We start from the raw sequence: 19,986 nt of genomic DNA on the forward strand, positions 1-19,986 counted from the left end.
TACTAACTAGAACATGTTGCTCATATATGGTCTATTACCATCATCATCAAAAAAATTATTAAAAAATCAAGGCGCCAATAAACTATAAGATTCCCGTGTATGTTTTTCATTTTTGAAGTGATATATCTCGAGATCTTTATATCGTATCGGCTTGGACTATGCCTTCAGAGTAATGTGTTCTATACATTTTCCAAAAATTAGTTGGATATTAAACCGAATTATTTTCTATTTTTAACTCGTGTATCAATATCCAACATACCTGGGTATGTATACAAATTATATGTCAGTTATCGGACAAAAAATAAGTTTCATTATAAATTTTATGTTTTATTTATGAAAAAAAAAACAACTAAACGACCAATTTAGTTCCAAATACAGAGTCATGTGTCTTTATTCATAAATTTGAATGTGATATATTTGTTGACCCTGTAGCATTAACAAATTTTGGCCGATTTTGATGAAATAAATTTTTTTATTGTGTATGTCTTCGTAAAATAAAATTATGCTGATTAAAATTTTAAAATTTCAATTTTAGAAATTCTGCATAATGTACATTATACGTTATGAAGGCGTTTTTCTTTACGTTTTTTGCATATGATATTTTTGTTAATAGGAAAGCAATAAGAAAACTTTAAAACAAATTGCTAACATTTAACGGTTATCAAAAACTATTTAATTTATATATGCAGACGTTTTATTAAATTAGTTTTAATAATTATCTGAATTATACACTAGAATTATACACTAGATTTCATCTTTTCATATATTGTATAAATTGTAATTTTGCTCGGGTATAGACAAGACGGATAAAAAAATTAAGTACATTATAATTTGTCACATAAGTTTATATGTATTTGCACAGTTGCTAGTGTTTGTATATTATAGTTAGGCCGTTAATGGGACGACAAAGGATGTTAACAGTATCATCCGTGTTTTGTTTACGGATGGTTAACTTGAAAAGAATAATTGGAAAGGGAGGTGGTAAAAGGAAGTGTTGTCCAAGCTGTGTATATTCGAGAATATTTTACGAGGTACATATGTATACTAATATATAACTGTTAATTTATATATTATCTATAAATTTCAGATGTTTTTCAGAAGCAAGGATCATTAGAGTTCGAAAAAAAAGTTTTAGAAAGGCGGTGGAACGTAGCCACCATAGAATGAAACAATACTACAAAAAGAAACAATTAAAAATAACAATAATAATAATATAATTAAAATAATATAATAAGAATAATATCTAGCAAAAATAAAACGAAGTACTTCCAAAAGAATAACATTTATTATCACTTCACTAAGTAAAATTTGTCATAGGATAAGCTTTTGTTTCTTCAATTCCAAATTTACTTCATCTGAAGTCATTCTCAGGAAGTAATTTTTATGTTATTTTTTTTTTTTTGTAAGTTATTAGGTAGTAAAATTATAGTTTTATATAATAATGGACGACAATAAACATCACTTCCTCAGAAGGTAAAAAAATCACTTAATGCTACTTTTGAAGTGGTGATAAATGTTATTCTTTTGCAAGTACTTCGTTTAATATTTGCTGAATTATAGTTTCTGTAAATTTATCTGGAGTTGGTAAGCTCAGCAATGATTTTCCTAGTAGTAGTAAGTAATATAAGACATACACAGATGGACAAAAGTCACCGTCATGAGGCCTCTAGAATGTTTGATTAGTTTCCACGCCCAAACAATAATTGAAACACAAAAATTATTAAAGTCAACATAAATTTTAATTTATTTAAGAATTATTTCAGTTAAAACTATTTTTTTTACTTAGACTTATTAAAAAAAATTAAAATAAAGTAACTAGTTCATATTTCTCTTGGACATAATTCACCGTCAGATAAAGATGTATTAATACATCAATGAAAGAAAATACTTATTATTTTAGTATGAAGTATGTTTGCCGTTATTTTTTATAACTTCGTTCAAACGTTTCTGCATCGAATGTACCAATTTTTGAGTCACATCTGAACCAATTTTCAGCCATTCCTCCAGTAGTTTTTGTTTGAGCATATTTTTTGAGGTAATATGGTGCTCCCGAACACGTCGATCCAAATGGTCCCATAAATGTTCGATTGGGTTGAGATCGGGAGATTGTGGAGGAGTCTTTAGGACGTGGGGAGTGTTATACAAAATCCACAAACGAACTATTTCTGCCGTGTGCTTGGGGTCATTGTCCTGTTGAAAGTAATATTCAGAATTAATGCCAAGTTTTTGAGCACTTTTCTTTAAATTTTCTTTAAGGATATTCAAGTAAAGTGTTTTATCCATTATTTCATCAATAAATACAAGCTCCCCGACCCCTGCTGCAGACATACAACCCCATACCATGACCCCAGCACCACCATGTTTAACAGTCGACTGAATATGCTTTTCTTTTAACGCCTCGCCCTTCTGTCTCCATGTCAAAACACGTCCGTCCGATTTATATATGCAAAATTTACTCTCATCAGATAATATTACTTTATCCCAAAAATCTGTTCCCTTGCTTATATGCTCTTTTGCAAAGGAAAGACGCTTCATTTGGTTTACCTCGCTAATCTGTGTTTTTTTCCTGCAAACTCTGGCATTATAACCGGCAGAATTTAGCACTCGGCGTACAGTACGAGGGTGGACATCTGTGCCAGTGCTATCCTTTAACATCACAGCAATTTCAGATGATGGAGTTTTGGGTTGTTTTTTAATTATTTTTATTATTTCCCGCTTTTCCCGAACAGATAATGCTGGCGGTCGTCCACTTCTCGGCTGGTATACGCATGGGTCATCTTTAAAGCGTTTTCTTATACCTGAAATGGTGGTACGTGGACGATTAACTAATGCGCATATTTCCCGAATTGTTTTATTTTGTTTATAGGCATTTAGAATAATTTTTCTTTCTTCAATTGTGGTTTCTTTTCTTTTTTTCACTCATTTTTAACACTCGCGTGGTTCTAAAACATTTCTAAACCGAAGTACCGTTATAAAATTGTGAAGTAACCATATTATAGAAAATTTTATAAAAGACGTTTATAGAAGCAAAATCGCTATAATTTTTATTAATATTTAGCAAATTAAGATACAGTGACGGTGAATTTTGTCCACGAGAAATATATACTAAAAATACAAAATATTTGTTTTTCTAAATAAGGCTAGTGAAAATAATATAGTTTTAACTACAAAACATTTAAAATAAATTATAGTTTATGTAAAATTAACAATTTTTATTTTTTAAATTGTTTTTAGAGCTCAGGAGCTCTCCAAATGTTTAATAAGGCAAATGACGGTGACTTTTGTCCATCTGTGTACATAACTACGAACAATATACATTTTGTATTCACTAAATGATATAAATTTATTTTTAATGTTTTTCTCCAGTATTATCGTATAAATTATCTATAAAACAAATTCTTTGGAATCTATATTCAAATCACATAAATTGAAATGACTAAATTTCAAAATTGGTACCATTATAACCTTTGGATTAAGTAAAGCCAATTTATTAATTTTTTTAATAGAGATTTCATTAATTTGACATAGTAAACATGCAACATTTGTCAAAATCCCACTAATAATGCTAAGATTGCACAATCTACAACAAAATTGGTTAACATGTTTCCTATTTTTAATGATTTAAAATAGTCAATATCCAATATGTGTTAAAACTTATGTCTAATTGTTGAAAGGTAGGATATGTTTTTCTAAATAAGTAATTATTTCTAAAAAGGAAATACTTAATATTAACCACCATCAGTGGTGATAGAGGGTATATATATAAGTTTGTTATTCCGTGTGTAACACCAAGAAATATTCATCTGAGACCCAATGTTATTCAACTTTGTTTATCAATATGTTTTATCAATATACAATATTCTTTTTCAGTTTTGATCTGTTTTTCTTTCTTTCTCTTTCTTATCTTGCAATATATCACAATCATCTGTTAACGTCTTGTTTTAAAACATATTCTATACATTTGTGGTTTAAAACCAACTTTTTTGAAAGTTTTGCATTTGAAAGGTGCTTTGGCTTTATGGCTTTTTGTTTCTTTGAATTTTTTTATTCCACTCTTCTTCAGGCTGGTAATATTAATTTATAATCGAGTTCTTTTGATATTCTTAGACTCTGGTTCACACTAGAAAACTTTTTTGGGAAACTTGAATTTTGTGTGTGAGAAAAAGAGAAGGAAATATCAACCACCTCCTTCTCGCACACCCAAAATCAAAAGTTTCACAACAAAAGTTTCCCAGTGTGTACCAGGTTTTAGCAATTTTTGTTCTTTATCTGATTTATGCTTCCTCTTTCTTTCTAATATAGTGGATTTTGGTGAATCTTTCTATTGCACATCAAACATATTATATTTGTATCGCCTTGACCTTAAAGAACTTGCTGCATCTGTTCTCTGTCTAACAGATTTATCGTCGAGAAGAATGTTTTTGTAAATAAAATGTATATTCAGCTGGAGCATTACTTATATGGTCGCCGAATGGATCTATTAAAATCCCTATAATATTGGTCTACATAGATAGAAATGCGCAAAACTTACATATTTTTTTCATTTTTATACTCGTTAATATCTGAAATTGCAAATTCAGGTTTTAAAATATCGTATATATTATTCCATATTTGTTTGAAAACTTGTCTGAAGGAACTCCGTGCAGTAATTGATTCCATATTATTTAAATCTTTTAACATAATATAAACAAAGTGAGCTCTACGATACCTGACTATAACTGTAAGTCTTGCAGTTATCTTTGGATTTTCCAAATGGGCAAAGCAATGTTGCCCATTGAAGGATCGTAATACTCCCCCATATAATGCGGAGCTAACATCGGTGCAAACTCTTTTGAATATTGTATGTCGGTATTTGTGATCTTTGCAATATTCTTCTATTCTATCATTTATAAGTAGTGTTGACAGATTCCGATTCGCAAAAAAGCTGGACATAAAAAATGCTGAGAAAATGTTAATTATGGTTTTGTGTAAATATTATACAGTTTTACACCAAAAAATGCAGTGGTTCTTATATACTTTTATCATATCTCGACTCATCACTGCCTACATCTCTGGACTTTTTGATTTTTACGCAAATATACTATTTGACATCCCTTTTATACACTTTAGTGAAAGAATTATCATCATAGAAATTATGGTATTTTCCATGAGACTTGCATTTTCTTAACGTTGATAAGTAATGTCTATCAATAATGTTTTCTTTTCTATACACATAGCCTTTTCTATTTTTAAAGCCTCTTTTACTATTGCACGTTTTACGCCACAAATCTGACCTACATGGTTCTGATCCTTTCCGTGATAAATTTCGCCTTTGATGTACAGAGACCGATACATCCAAGTTAATTTTAAAGCGATATCCACAGAAATATGGGAACGTGCAATAGCCATTAGCTAACAAACCTGAAGCTAAGTGTTTTAAATTATAAAAATAAATAATGTATTATTCTTGACGTATTACATCTATAATAAATTTAATTCTACTTAATCTTAGTTTCTGATCATCACATACTTTGAAAATTAAATTAGGATCTACTCTAAAATCACAGTCAGAAACTTTTGTTTTAAATTAAAGAATTTGTTTAGTAACCTTCCTCGGTAAGCAATCAACGCTTCTATTACTTTTTTCATATGGATTAGGTTTTTTTGATAACTTTAAAATCTAGAAAGGTCCAAACTACTATCTGTGATTTCAAAGGGGCCTAGGATTTTCTCAAAAATTGAGGTATTATTGTAGTATTTCTGGTTTTCTAAATCCAAACCCATGCTAACCTCCTTTTTTAAAATATCCAAAAGTCTTTAGTTATTTTGAAACAACATGCAGTATATTAACTAGATTTTTGTTAATTTAATTTTTTCATTGACAAATAGATACTTATGTAAAATTAAAATAAAGACACCAGCTCTTTTAACATATAATGTTCCACCGTTCATAATTTCAATTTATTTTTGAACTGAACAAGTACAGAACACTAAATAAAATACAGAACATTGTCACGTTTTTTTAGCAGAATAATTTATACAGAACAGGGCTCTAAAATACAGTACTGTGCTGCATAATACAGAACGTCTGGTCACCGTATGTATAGTAGACAGAAATTTTCAGCTCTATCGGTCAAGAACTGTCGGACTTAGAGGGGGTCAAAGTTTCACATTTTAGTCATACAGGGTTTTTTAGGGTGAGTGTAACTTTTCACCTATTGGTCCTTGCAAAAATTGTTTTAAGGAGTTCAGATAGCTATTTTTTCATTGCTCATAAAAAAATAGTTTTATATTGTTTGCTTAACTCCGCAGTTACACCTACATGTTTTTTCAATATTTTTACACAAACTTAGGCTGGAGGTTCACACCACGCGTTCAATGCGTCTGTCAAGATAGTAGAATCCATGTATTCGTATGTTTAAAGTTACAGGCAAAAAAGCGTAGAATGTCTTGACGCGTAGAATGCTTAAAGTAGATCTACTTTCTACTTTATTGTCAAAATTCCTTTGAAATTGATCCTGTGACGTAGGCTGCAATAAATTTTACTTTTCAAGATGTGATTTTCATTATATTTATTAATTTTATTGTTATTTTTGAATACATTTTATTAATAAAACAATACAAAAAATAAGTTTTTTTCAGAAGAACAATTAAGAATTAATTTATTGTAAAATTAAAACAGTACATTAAAAGAGAAATTTAAAAACATGTTTGTTTTAATTAAAAAATGGTGACTGTATTAGTAAAAAAATTAAACTTAAACGCAAAACTTGATCGTGTAACGTCCAAGTAAAAGAAAGCTTAAACAATTTCCTTTAAGGACTTTAAAGTCCTATAATGGGATGCGGGTGGGATATCTATCAAACAAATTATTTTTTAACTCAAGAATATTTGTTTTTCAATATTTGGCACTTAATTTCCTTTTTTTAAAAATCTTTTTTTGTTGTAATTTTTTTAATCAAATGAAAGCTTAGACCATTGTCTTTAAGAACTTTTAATTTGTTAAAGAATAATGTTTATGGTACTATAAAGCCCATAACAGAAATTGGTTGAGCCTTCTTTTAAACAAAAAGGGCTCATTTCGAAAACAAATTTAAATTTTAGCTATCTGAACTCCTTTGGACAATGTTTTCTAGGAACAATAAGTAAACAATTACACTCATTTGAATAAAACCCAAAATGTTCAACTTTGCACAGGGTTACAAAAAGCAATTCACATGAACTGTATAAATTGATGATACAAATAATATGATTCCTTTATTTTGTATCCTCTACAAATTTCAATAATGATAATAGCCCAATTCTTAGTACTTTTACAAATTCTAATAAATGTTTTCTGTGATAAAATAACATTCGTTGAAAAATGAAAATATACAAAAATGTAAGTGAATATTTGTTACATACATACGAATGTATGTATGAGATTTGTTTCCGCATTGATTTTTTTAAATTTGGTTCTTCACATCTTTACCATCTCTGAGAGTTGACACAATGTACGCTTAGCTTCAAATAGCTTAAAATATAGGCGTACGAAGATATCCCTTTTAAATATGTGTACAAATTTTTTATGAAAAATGTCAAAAACATACCCTTACATAAAAGTTTAATCGAGCATAAACATTATTGGGATGATTTAGGAAATATTTTGTGTAAATTGAATAAAATGTTTTGCGGGCATTATTTTTAAATGTCAATTTTGGTCACACATCAAAGCTATAAAGCCACAAATGTCAAACTAACTGAATGCCGTTTGAATTAGTAATTTTCATCTTAACTGTTGTTATTTTAAACTGTTTGTATCTAATAATTTGCAAAAATGAAACCTTTTTAATATTCTGTGCAATGTCAAAGGATTAAATACACTTCATATTTCACATTTTTATTAATTCAATTAAAATTGCAATTGTTCTTTTATTATTTCAATATGTACAAACTTACATAAACTTTTCTTAGAAAACTTCTGATTTTGCGTGCGAGAGAAACAGAAAGAATATCATACATCTCTCTCGCGGTACGGAGTTTACTGTTCTCGGAAACTTGTTTTGTTTTGTTAGGCCTGGTTCACACTAAGAAACTTTTCTTGGGAATCTTTTGATTTTGTGTGTGAGAGAAAGAGATTGTTGATATTTCATTCTCTTTCTCTCACACACAAAAATCAAAAGTTCTCCAGTGTAAACCAGGTCTTATTCTTCTCATTCGTACAACAACAAATCAATGCAATTAACACGTAGTTTCTGAAACAAAAGTTTCCATGTGTGGACAATAAAGAAACTTCAAAAGAGAATTTAGAAAAAGTTTTTCAACAAAAGTTTCCTAGTGTGGACCAGGTCTAACCCTAAAAGAAATGAATGGACGAAACTAACACATACAAAATGATTTTAGTAACGCACATGCAAAAAATTTTTTATAGAATTGTTAAGGAAATTTAATGTATGGTTCCATCAACTATGACAGCAAAGACCTGGTTCACACTAAGAAACATTTTTTGGGAAACTTTTGATTTTTGTGTGTGAGAGAAAGAGAAGGAAATATCAACCATATCTTTCTCTCACACAAAAAAATCAAATATTTCCCAGTGTGAACCAGGTCAAAATGACCGATCATATGACTTTTACTGTGTTACTGAGGATCAAGAAGCGAATAATTAAAAATTATTACAAAGTCTTTTAATTATTGAATTTAACGAGAATTATTATAAATTAAATTTTAAAAAAGTGCAGGAAGTGGATCAGAAGATTCACAATTCGGAGTTTAATCAATAAATGGTAACATAAATATGTATTTATGATTTTTATATTTCGATATTTGTGCATTTTTATGTATTTCCTTACAGACAACTTATTTTCACAGGTTAGGAGTTTTAAATGACTTAAATTCTGCGAGATATGTAAAATGGTGAAAGGAATGGTAATCTATGTATATGATGTATGTATGTATATTAAAATATTAATAAATTGTGTTTTATCATAAATTGGTATAGCCGGCAGATTTGATCAAATATACGTATGTTTTAAAAGTCGATAGAACTTATAACTGCGTGGGTGATGCACCATCACATGTACACAAATGATTCTATCACTTTTTTCAAATTGCTCTTACGAAAGTGATACAAGCTTTGTTCTACGCAGTAGTGGCAGTCAATTGACCGGTCAAATGACTGTCACTGTTCTTATAGGGACGATACGTTTTTTCTTATAATCAGGGTACAGATAGCGATCGAATTCAATTCGCTCGCGAGTGAGTTTAATTCGAGCGATTTAAATAATTTATTTTCGGCGATTCGAGTAAAAACGAGTTAATCGTGAGTTTTATAATTTTGTAAATGGAATAAATTAAAATTTATAAGGCATAATCAATTTATATATAAATATGACATAACCAAATAAGTTTAACATTAAAATTATGTACGCGAATACATATGTACGTACATTATTTGTTGCAAAGTACAAAGACACTTCGTACATACATACATACATACATACATACATACATACATACATACATACATACATCATTCAACACGTGTTTTATCTTCATAATAAAATTTTACAAACCAAAAAAAAATTAAATTTGTTGTTTTCAATATTTTTTTTAAGAAAGAAAATGTTCTTTCGCATTTAGAGAATATGTAAATAATAAATAAAAAAAATTTTAAAGATCACCTGCATATCCATCAATATACATATGTACATACATAACTACAGATAAAAAACATACACATTTAAATAAAAAGGTAGACAATATATTTCTTATACTTTCCCACTTTTGCTTTGTCAGACCGTCATAAAACCACATCACACATACATAATTATTTCCAATATTATTGGTTCTTTTTTACTTCCACAACAGAACCTGTTTCTTGCACACACATTTTGCTGTTTTTCGGCACGAATTCAACTCGTTTTCCACTGGCTCGTAAGCGAGTTGAAAAAACAAAAACATGTAAATATCGCTTACGAAGCGAATACAAAACACATAAAACTCTAATTAAAATTGTGCTCGCGTGTTCAAAAATAAAACTCGCGATTTTGAATTTTAAAACGAACGATATTTTTACCTACCCTGCTTATAATGCCCTCATTTTCATACCAATGTACAGTGATGTTCCTGAAAATAGAGCCACCTCTTCTTCCGAAGTTTCTTTTCACTTAAATTCACTTCAATAAAGAATTGAGTTGGAAAAACTAACTGAAATTTTGTATTGATCTGTTATGAATATAATACCACTATTTTTGCAAAAATTTACGCGTCGTTGTTCGTAATTTTAATAAAATTTTAAATTAAGCTTTATAAAATGGTGTGACAAAAAATAGAGCCAGTTTGCAAAAAAATAACAATTTGTATACTCCTTTTACACATACACGAAATCTAGTAGATTTCGATTAAAATCTTTTTAAAAATCTAGACCGTTTATACTTACTATTTTTAGCATTTAGGAAGATTTCATTTTTTCGAATATTTCTTCTTCTTAGAACTTATAAAAGGGAACATTTTGGTACTTTTTTATACCCTTCACCTTCGGATTAGACGAGAACAAAGATGACTCTTTGGTACTTTTTCGTTCTATAAAAGATACTTTTTTAAATTTTCTAGAAACAAATTAAGAATGTAGAGTAGGAATTAGATAAGGATAGTCCTGATTATGTGAAAATCCATTAAACCTAGAAAAATGATATTAGGTCGTAGAGCCTTGATTATGTGAAAACTTATAAACGGTGACTTTTTGGTACTGTTTTTTTTTACAAATCATGGTTTAGGCTATATAAAATTCGGCTCAGCCGAATATAGAATTCTGACTGGTTATATATAGATCGATTTTATGGTAAAAATTACACTGAGTATATCTACTTTTTTTGATTTTCTTTTAAAGAGAGTATATAAAAGTTTGTCGTTCCGTGTGTAACACCAAGAAATATTAATCTGATACCCAAAAGAGTATATATATTGTGGGTCCTTATTAAGTTCTGATTCGATTTAGCTATGTACGCCTGTCTGCGTAAAACAAGAAGCAATAAAAAATTATACAATTTTCCCAAAATATTTGGGAATTGGATGTTTGGCATATAAAATCAACAAAATAAGTCCAATTTTTTGAGCAAAAAATTCAGACACCCTCGAAAAAAATGTGGTTTAATATTACTTATTATTTTAAACCTTTTACGAATGCCTTCTTCAAACACTACAGGACCCATTCTATAGTAAATCGGTAAGATCTTATACCACCATACAAATGGTAGTTAAAAAGTTAATTTTCGCAAAGAATAAAAAATGCAAAAACAAACAGGAATCGATCCTAAATTTCTCGATTGGCATTTACAGTCACACAGATAATTATACGTACCCCCCATAAAATGCTGTATATGAAGTAATTAGCGATTTTAAATTATTTTTTTTCAATTAATTTGCAGGTATATTTACCATTTACTTAATCAAATAAAAAAAATCATATTTACTATGCGTTTTAAGCGTCTAAACGCAAAAAACACATATGGCAACACAGAAAATTGTACGTACGATGCTTTGTGGCGCTGTAAATTAACGGTATTTTTTTGTAATTACATTAAAATGCTTCAGGCTTCATTTGTACGTAGATTGGCGAAATTTTAAGTAATTTAAAAAGAGTTAAAATTATAGATTGCAAAAATGGGCCGAAAAACTAAAGACGTTAGCATTGAAGTGCGGGAACTAATAGTTAAACTCAGAAAAGAAGGAAATTCGTTGAACTCAATCGCTAAAACTATCGGGCGTGCTAAGTCAACTGTGCAAACAATATTAAAACATTTTTCAGAGACGAATTCATTAGCAAGCAAAGCTAAAACTGGCCGTCCACCCAAAATTTCTCCAAGAGTTGCCCGGTATATTAAAAATGTTGTGGATAAAAATCCTAAAATTACAGCCGTAGAAATAAGAAATACTTTGGAGAATGATCATAATATCAATGTGCATTCTGAAACAGTTCGAAGCGTTTTGAGAAAAATGGATTCCGTAGCCGCGTGCCCAGAAAAAAAACCGTTTATCAATGAAATAAATAGAAAAAAGCGTTTGGATTTCGCACTAAAATATATGGACAAACCCACAGATTTCTGGGCAAATGTGTTATTTAGTGACGAAAGTAAATATAATTTATTCGGATGCGATGGCAAACAAAAAATTTGGCGTAAAAAAATACAGAGTTGCAGCCGAAAAACATTATTCCCACCGTTAAACATGGCGGTGGTTCGGTAATGGTTTGGGGCTGTATGTCGGCGAGTGGAGTGGGAAAACTACAATTTGTGGAAACAACTATGGATCGTTTTGTTAAACATGGCGGTGGTTCGGTAATGGTTTGGGGCTGTATGTCGGCGAGTGGAGTGGGAAAACTACAATTTGTGGAAACAACTATGGATCGTTTTGTATACCTCGACATTCTTAAAAGTAGTTTGAAGGAATCGGCAACCAATTTGGGTCTCAGTGGTACCTGCTATTTCCAACAAGACAACGACCCTAAGCACACTTCGCATCTTGTGAAGGAGTGGCTGCTTTACAACGTACCGAAACAGCTCCATTCGCCTCCCCAATCGCCAGACCTCAACCCAATAGAACATCTGTGGGATGAATTAGAACGTCGCATAAGGAAAAAATCATTCAGGAACAAACAAGAACTGAAGGAGGGCCTAAAATACGAATGGAGCCAAATAAATAGTGAAACTACAAAAAAACTTGTGTTTTCTATGAATAATCGGTTGAAGGCGGTGGTTGAGGCAAAGGGAGGCCCAACCAAGTACTAAACACATAATGTATATAATTCAAATATTAATATAAATTATTTTTTTTTATCGTACGTATAATTATCTGTATTGCGAAAATGCGTTTTTTGTGTATTTATAATTTAAAGGTATTCTAATCTATTTTAAATAATGAAATAAATGTTTTTGTTTGATAATATAAACTTTTAAATAAATACTTTTTTTATTTTATTCCAATTATGAGCGGTACGGTACATTTATGAGGGGTACGTAATATTTTCTGTGTGACTGTAAATCTCCCCTATTTTTTAAAATGTACGTTTTTATTGCTTTTTTTTACTCAAAAGAAAACTCATACCATTACCTTTAACAGCTTTGTGATTACTTAGTAGGATGCGAGTGGGATATTTTAACTAAAAAAGTCTTTGAGTTAAATATATTTTTTTCACATATACCCATGACCATAAAGCTCTTTAGGATAATGGTCTAAGCTTTTATTTGAGTAAAAAAACACAAAAACGTCTGTTAAAAAATAGGGGAAAATTAATGGCAGATATTGAAAGACAATTATTTTTCAGTTTTAAAAAAATTTTTTTATAGATATCCTCGCATCCCATTATGGGATTATAAAGCCCTTAAAGGAAATTATATAAGCAATCTTTTGAGCAGAAAAAAGTTTAAAAATATAAAAAATATATATTTTTTTTAAAAAACAATGAAGAGATACATATATTTTGAACTCCTTTAGACTTTTTCTAGGACCAATAGGTGAAAAGACACACTCATTTAAATAAAACCCTGTACGACCAAAATGTCCAACTTTGACCCCGTCTAAGTCCAGTAGTTCTGGACCGAAAGTGCTGAAATCTGGTCTATTATCCAATAGTAGTACTATGGTGTAAATTACCTCAAAATCGAAAGACATCGATTTTTAAAGTTGGGTCACTTGACACCCATATACAAATATTTATAATTATACTTAGAATCTGTATGCAAAACACGAGTTTTTTAAGTTTTAAAACAAAACGATTATAAGCATCATATCGTCAACATCATATCGCCATCGATGTATTATATAAATTAAGTATACCAAATTTGAGAACAATAGGTAAATCTATTTCTAACTCAAACGCAAATCTACTTCAAACTATAATATATTTTACCTTAAAGTCTAATATCCAATTTGATTTAATCTTATCTACACCATCTTAAAATACATCTTAATCTATTATAACTTATTTAAAATCTAACTGGTTTATCTTAAATCTTATCTTATCTTTAAAATTATTTATTTTTACGTTTCAGTAATTTGTTTCCTTAATTAATTCTTAATTTTATCTTAAATTTAAATTATATTTATAGAAATGTAAAGAATAGATTTGTAATATAATTGTTTTATACAGTACATCAACACTTCCCAGCTTGCATTTGAAAGATTGTTGAATGATTAATCAGTAAACTAAGTCTTTTTTGACTTCTTTAGATGATCGAAAAATGAATGATTAAATAATGATTTGAAGATGATTCTGATATGTATTATTATATGTATTTTTAAAAACTGATTATATGATAAAACAATAACAAAATGTATAGCAACCATAAATTGATCATCCTGGTGTTTGTAATATGACAGTTTTCAAAATTATTTTGTGAACATATTTTAAGCAGTTGTTTGTGTTTGTAACGGAACAATAATAATTACATTTAAAATGGGTCAAAAAGATTCGAAACTGATTAAAAAGGGGACTCGCAAACGACTCTTTTTGAAAAGTTTGCGTGGCCTAAAGTAAGTTAGTTTAATTCTCATATCGTTACAATATTAAATGTACAATTATTTGAGTTTGTGAAATATTTTTAATTCGATAATTCTATTAATTTTATATTTTTAATGATCTTGGGTGACTTATCACTAACCATGTCTAAATAGTTCCAAATAATTAAAATTTGTTCATAATGGCTCGAATGTCACTCCTTCTCACGAAGTTGAAGGGTATAACCAGTGTACACTTAATACAGTTTAAAATAATTCCATCTGTCAAAAAATGTGTATGCGGCGAACGAAACAACAACAAATAAACTCAATATAAAATTAGTTTTTAGCAAATATTTTAATTTTTAACTATTAATACAACTATTTATTGACCTAGGAAACTCTTTTAAACCCATAATTTTCTTTACCTTTTAAAAATTTTTACAACTTTTGCGATTTTTGACAGATAAGATTGTAACAGCTGATGATCAGATGCACGGACGAGGCTAATTGTATCATGGGTATAATAAGTACAGTATTCAAAAAACCGGTCTATTCCAAGGTTTCGAATAATTCGAAAAATTACAATTTTTAAAAAACCTGTAAAAACCGGTTAAACCGGTTTTTCTTTTATTTTATACATTTTTTATATGTTAACAAGGAACTCAATATTTATAATACATTTATGTAATGTATACAGTTTTATATTATAAAGAAGAAAATGAAACACATTTCCAGAAATTATTAGTTTAAAAATAAGTTTTATAACAATACATTCCAATAAAAATTTACAAAAACAACAAAAAGAGAACGATTTTTTTGATTGTTTTTAATAAAACCATGTTGAAGTTGGACAGATTGTTAAAAGGCAGTTATATGTATAATATTTGTAGCTTTTCCGTTCTTTTCTTGCATTTGTCCAGGTATATAAAATAATCATATAATGATGAATGCTGTTTTCTGGTCTTTCTTGGATTTTGTATACTACTTATTGTGCTGTTTTAATCGGAAATTAGACCTGTAGAATTATCAACTTCAAAATAAATTTTGGTTTTTTGAATACTTTAATAACAAGTGTTAAATTTATGACAATTAGTTTGTTCAATTTACAATCGGTGTTTTATAGTTGTAAATTTTTAAAACATACCTATGTACTTACATATGTTGTAAAAATTTAGTATTCATTTCTAAATTTAGCTTAAAAATTTATTTTTTATCAAATTATTAATAAATGACATGACACCCACTGTGATTCGTACAAATGTACTAGAATAAATATACATAAGCATCATGTGGTTGCTTAGAATGAACATACATACATACATACGGATATAAAATAAACATACATCCATACATAACATATAAAACATATGAAGAATGGCGCCAAATGATGCCATATGGGATTCGTAATAAATTTCAATTCAGTGATGAAATCAGATTCATGTTAAAATAACAATTGTCAAATGCATAAATACAATATAACGTATAGAATAATTTAATGCTGGACCTCAAGATTAACTTCCCCATTACTATGAAAAGTTATGATTGTTGGTTTGTATCACTATTTATGAATGAATTTTACGGTTGAATGATTTTATATAGCCGATGACACTTCACTATTAATGTTCTGTACAAAAGTTTATTTTGACAACAAAATAAATAAACAAACATTTTGACAGGGACAACAATAAGAATATTTTGTTTGTGGTGACATTTGAGTGTTTTAAAAATAGAAACGTATACAAAAGAAATAAACGTAAAGTTGTAACCATAATCGTTCACCCTAGAAAATGTTTATTCGAATATGTCAAATATGTACATATGTATAATGGGGAAGGTTTTCACATGTCAAAACTAAGTGATCAGTGTGCCTTATACATATTTTCAAAGAATTAAATAACTAATTTTATATAAAATGTGCGAAAAGCAGAAAAATTAATCAAATAACCAAGACAAATATGATAGAACTTAAATAGTAGATAAAATTTGCTATATCATTCAAAGAGTTATGCTGCGTTACGAGTATATATTAAAAATTTAAAATGAAAAACGTTCGGGTCGTCATAGATTGTTGCATAGACCCAAGTATAAAGAAATAATACTATTCATAAATTTTGTAATATTGTCAAAATAATACAGGCCAACAAAAATTAAAAAAAATCTGCGCTAAATCCGAACCAGGCCATCACATTCGATTTTATAGATATCCAATATTTAAACAGCCTTATCTTTAAGCATATTAGAAACGTTACAGTAAAACAAAGATACCTTTAGTTAACAAATTTTAAACAGGATACCTCGGAAAACTGGTGTGATGGAGAAATTCTTAGCAAAATCCTTTAGAAAAGTTTACTTTTGTCTCTGGGCTAAACACACACAAAACCAAAAATTTCTAAAGCCACTATAAATACAATTTAAATTTGACTTTGGCGATTTTTAACTTCAACATAGATAATAATGGTCTATATTTATTATTATTTCATTTTCGCATGATAAATTAAGTCTAAGCAACAACGATATGTTAATGATTAAATTTGGACTACAAAATAATTGAAAACAGGTATATTAAAATCTTTTAAAGCTGCAAACGTTTTTCCAAACACAAAATAATTGCGCGCATTTTTATTAGAGTACTCGAAATGAAATAAAAAGACAGTCAAACATTTTATAAATAGAAAAAAGCTTCGAATTTAAAATTATATCACATTTAGGTTCACGTAAAACCCCTAGCACTTGAATTACCATCAAGGACTTATGGTTCATGCGCAGGAAAAACAATTTGTGAATGAAACACAAAAGGTATCTTGGCGCCAATATAAAGACAGTGTTGCCATCTGATAGAAAACCCCAACTAGAATTGTAATAAATTCGTACAATAACAAAAATTAAGTTATTTACTTCAAATTACATGAATTAGATAACTGAAAATGGTTGTGCTTAATATCGTCATTTACAAACTGACGAACTTTCGATATGTATTGCCATTTTATTTAATGGTTTTGTTTTTAAAGTTATTTTATTAAAAAAAATAAATACCTAAACTAATTCGAAAGTATATAACCTGACAACTCTGGAGCGTTAACATACACTAAAGCAACATGTAGCTGGAACTTAAAAGAACTGATATCAAAATAATACATAACAAACATGTAGAGAAATACGTTTATAAACATTAAATTTAAAATGTTTTAATGTGTTAAGAATACATTTTAGGTACATATTTGTTTTGTGTTCAACATTGTTGACAGTGATGTATATTGTAAAATATTTATAAACATATCAAAAGTTTTATTATAAATAAATACATTGTACGCAATATTTTTACTCTGTTTAGTATACATTTAAATAATGTTGCAAATGTTTTGTGTACTAAAGTTTAGTGGTAACAATCTACATTAAACTTACATTTATAGAATGTGCAAAAGAATTTTATTGTTCAGTTGATTAAAAACCTCCTCGCGGAAGGAATATCTGTACAACGCTAACAACATATACAAATAAAACATACATATTTTATAAAAAAAAACGAATGAAATGTAAATCTTAACAAATCTTGAGTCTACTATGCAGTACTTCAAAAACATTGGAATTTAAACATTTTAAAGCGAATCATTTATATTTTGTATACTTTATTACGTATATGCTAGTGGCATTGGTGAGGAAACGCACAAGAGGCTCTGGTGTATTTTTTCTTCTGCAAATTTACAACAGATAGAATGTTTATATGTTTGTGTTTGTATAGTGTGATTAGTGTGAGTGAAATGTGCACACCAATTTTGACAAATTTAGAAATGCAGATATTCGTTTTAATCAACGCCACATAGCGTAAAATGTTATCCTGTAATTTACAGTATAATTTTTGGGTGCATTAAATTAACTTGTGCTAAAATTTGTTACAATTGCTAAATAGTAAACATATTCGATATACATAAAGATATGGTTCCTGTAAGCCCCATCTTCCCTTTAAGAGACAGATAGAAGGACATATTAATATCGTATTAGAATTCTACATGGACCAAAATATGCAAATATTTGTTTTACTACAACCTACATTTCGTAAAGTTACAAAAAGGATGACAAAATCAATATAACTTTATATTTTTTGATGGTGGTTAAAATTTTAATAACGCATACGTATACGTAATAAAATATTGATAATACGCTGACATGCACAAATTTCTATAATTACTAAGAGAAATTTTGAAAATATTTAAATACTTACAATAACAACTTAATATGTTCCGCGAACAGAGATATTCGTTTTCTAAATATATGTTAAGACAACATATCACTTTAATTTGGATTTCTTGAATACCTTTTTAAATAATTTGTTAAATTAAATTTCGATTAATTCATTCAGTTGTAGTTCTACTTTAGTTTGTAGTTCTACTTTAGCCCAGTAAATTTTTTTTTAAAAATCAGCAAACTGTGAATTTTAGATAGATAAATGAATGTTGGTAATGGGCTTTAGGGGTCAAAAGTTACACAAAATATTTTTTTACAAATATCTTGCTTATTCTGAATCCTACGAATTCTGATGCTACTACATTTCTGTAGACAATTAAGTTTTTCATTTTAGTTGCTGAACATTCTTGTTATCAATAGTAGTTTTCGAGCGATAGTATTTTTTTTAGCCATAGAAAAGATATATTTAGCAGAGATATACTCACACAAGCCACCAAAGCCACAGTTTATGTGGCAGATGAAATGTACCTAAAGGAGAAATCAGCAAATATGTTACATTCAAATGCATTTTGAATATTAAGATAGAAACTTAACCCTGTTGCACAAATATTTTATGTAAATTGTTAAAATTTTTAAATTTTATTTTTGTTATTTTTATTTTGAAAATGTCAAATTATTATTAAAAATTTGATTCGATTGAGACAAAAGTATTAAGTATTGTTGTATCCAAATATTACAATTGTCTACAAAACATTGTAAGTTACAGTAAATGAAATTTACTCATAACCGATATTTTGATTGTAGTAATCGAAATGTTAGTTATTAAAACATATCTTTTTAAAATAAAGTTGTAATTCCTTTATAGATATGAATTTTTCATTGTAAATATAGAAATTCGTCTATATTTATAATTTTTTAATATTCGCAATGGAAATTCGGAATATATTACTAATATACTGTATTAGTAACCTATTTCCAACTCTTCTTTTTTCTGTGTAGTTGAGCTGTATAGTCGTCGCCTAATATGTGAGTCGATGAGACTTTGCAGAGTTATTTGGCAAAATATCATCTGACCCTGCAGCTTTAAATGGTGCAAAACTGTAATAGTAGATGACATTATTATTGATTCCTGATAGAGTCCTACTTGTAATGTTGACTTCCTTGACAGCAACTTCGACCTTCCTTTTAATATAGGTTAGTCTATGAAAGTCCTTTTTTTGTCTACCGATTAAGAGAACTCTATATGCTATTAATTTATCACGGTATGGCTTAGATAGCTCCGAATTTCGGTATGATCGGAAACTTAATCCATTTATTGTTGCATAAAACTGTGGACATTTAAATCAA

At 28.8% G+C, this 19,986-nt stretch overlaps 1 long non-coding RNA gene across 2 annotated transcripts in view; it reads left to right on the forward strand.

Moving 5' to 3' along the window:
* Positions 1–17,918: 17,918 nt before the first annotated feature.
* Positions 17,919–19,986, forward strand: part of LOC124420293 — a 30,547-nt gene continuing 28,479 nt past the window's right edge. Inside the window, exon 1 of one of the 2 annotated variants that reach the window (XR_006941099.1) lies at positions 17,919–17,990. This is a non-coding gene — a long non-coding RNA (uncharacterized LOC124420293). Of the gene's footprint in view, positions 18,110–19,986 lie in introns of both variants that reach the window. The other variant, XR_006941098.1, reaches the window with a different exon arrangement.

This window comes from Lucilia cuprina, chromosome 5 (genome assembly GCF_022045245.1).
Source record: "Lucilia cuprina isolate Lc7/37 chromosome 5, ASM2204524v1, whole genome shotgun sequence".
Taxonomy (NCBI): Eukaryota; Metazoa; Arthropoda; class Insecta; order Diptera; family Calliphoridae; genus Lucilia; species Lucilia cuprina.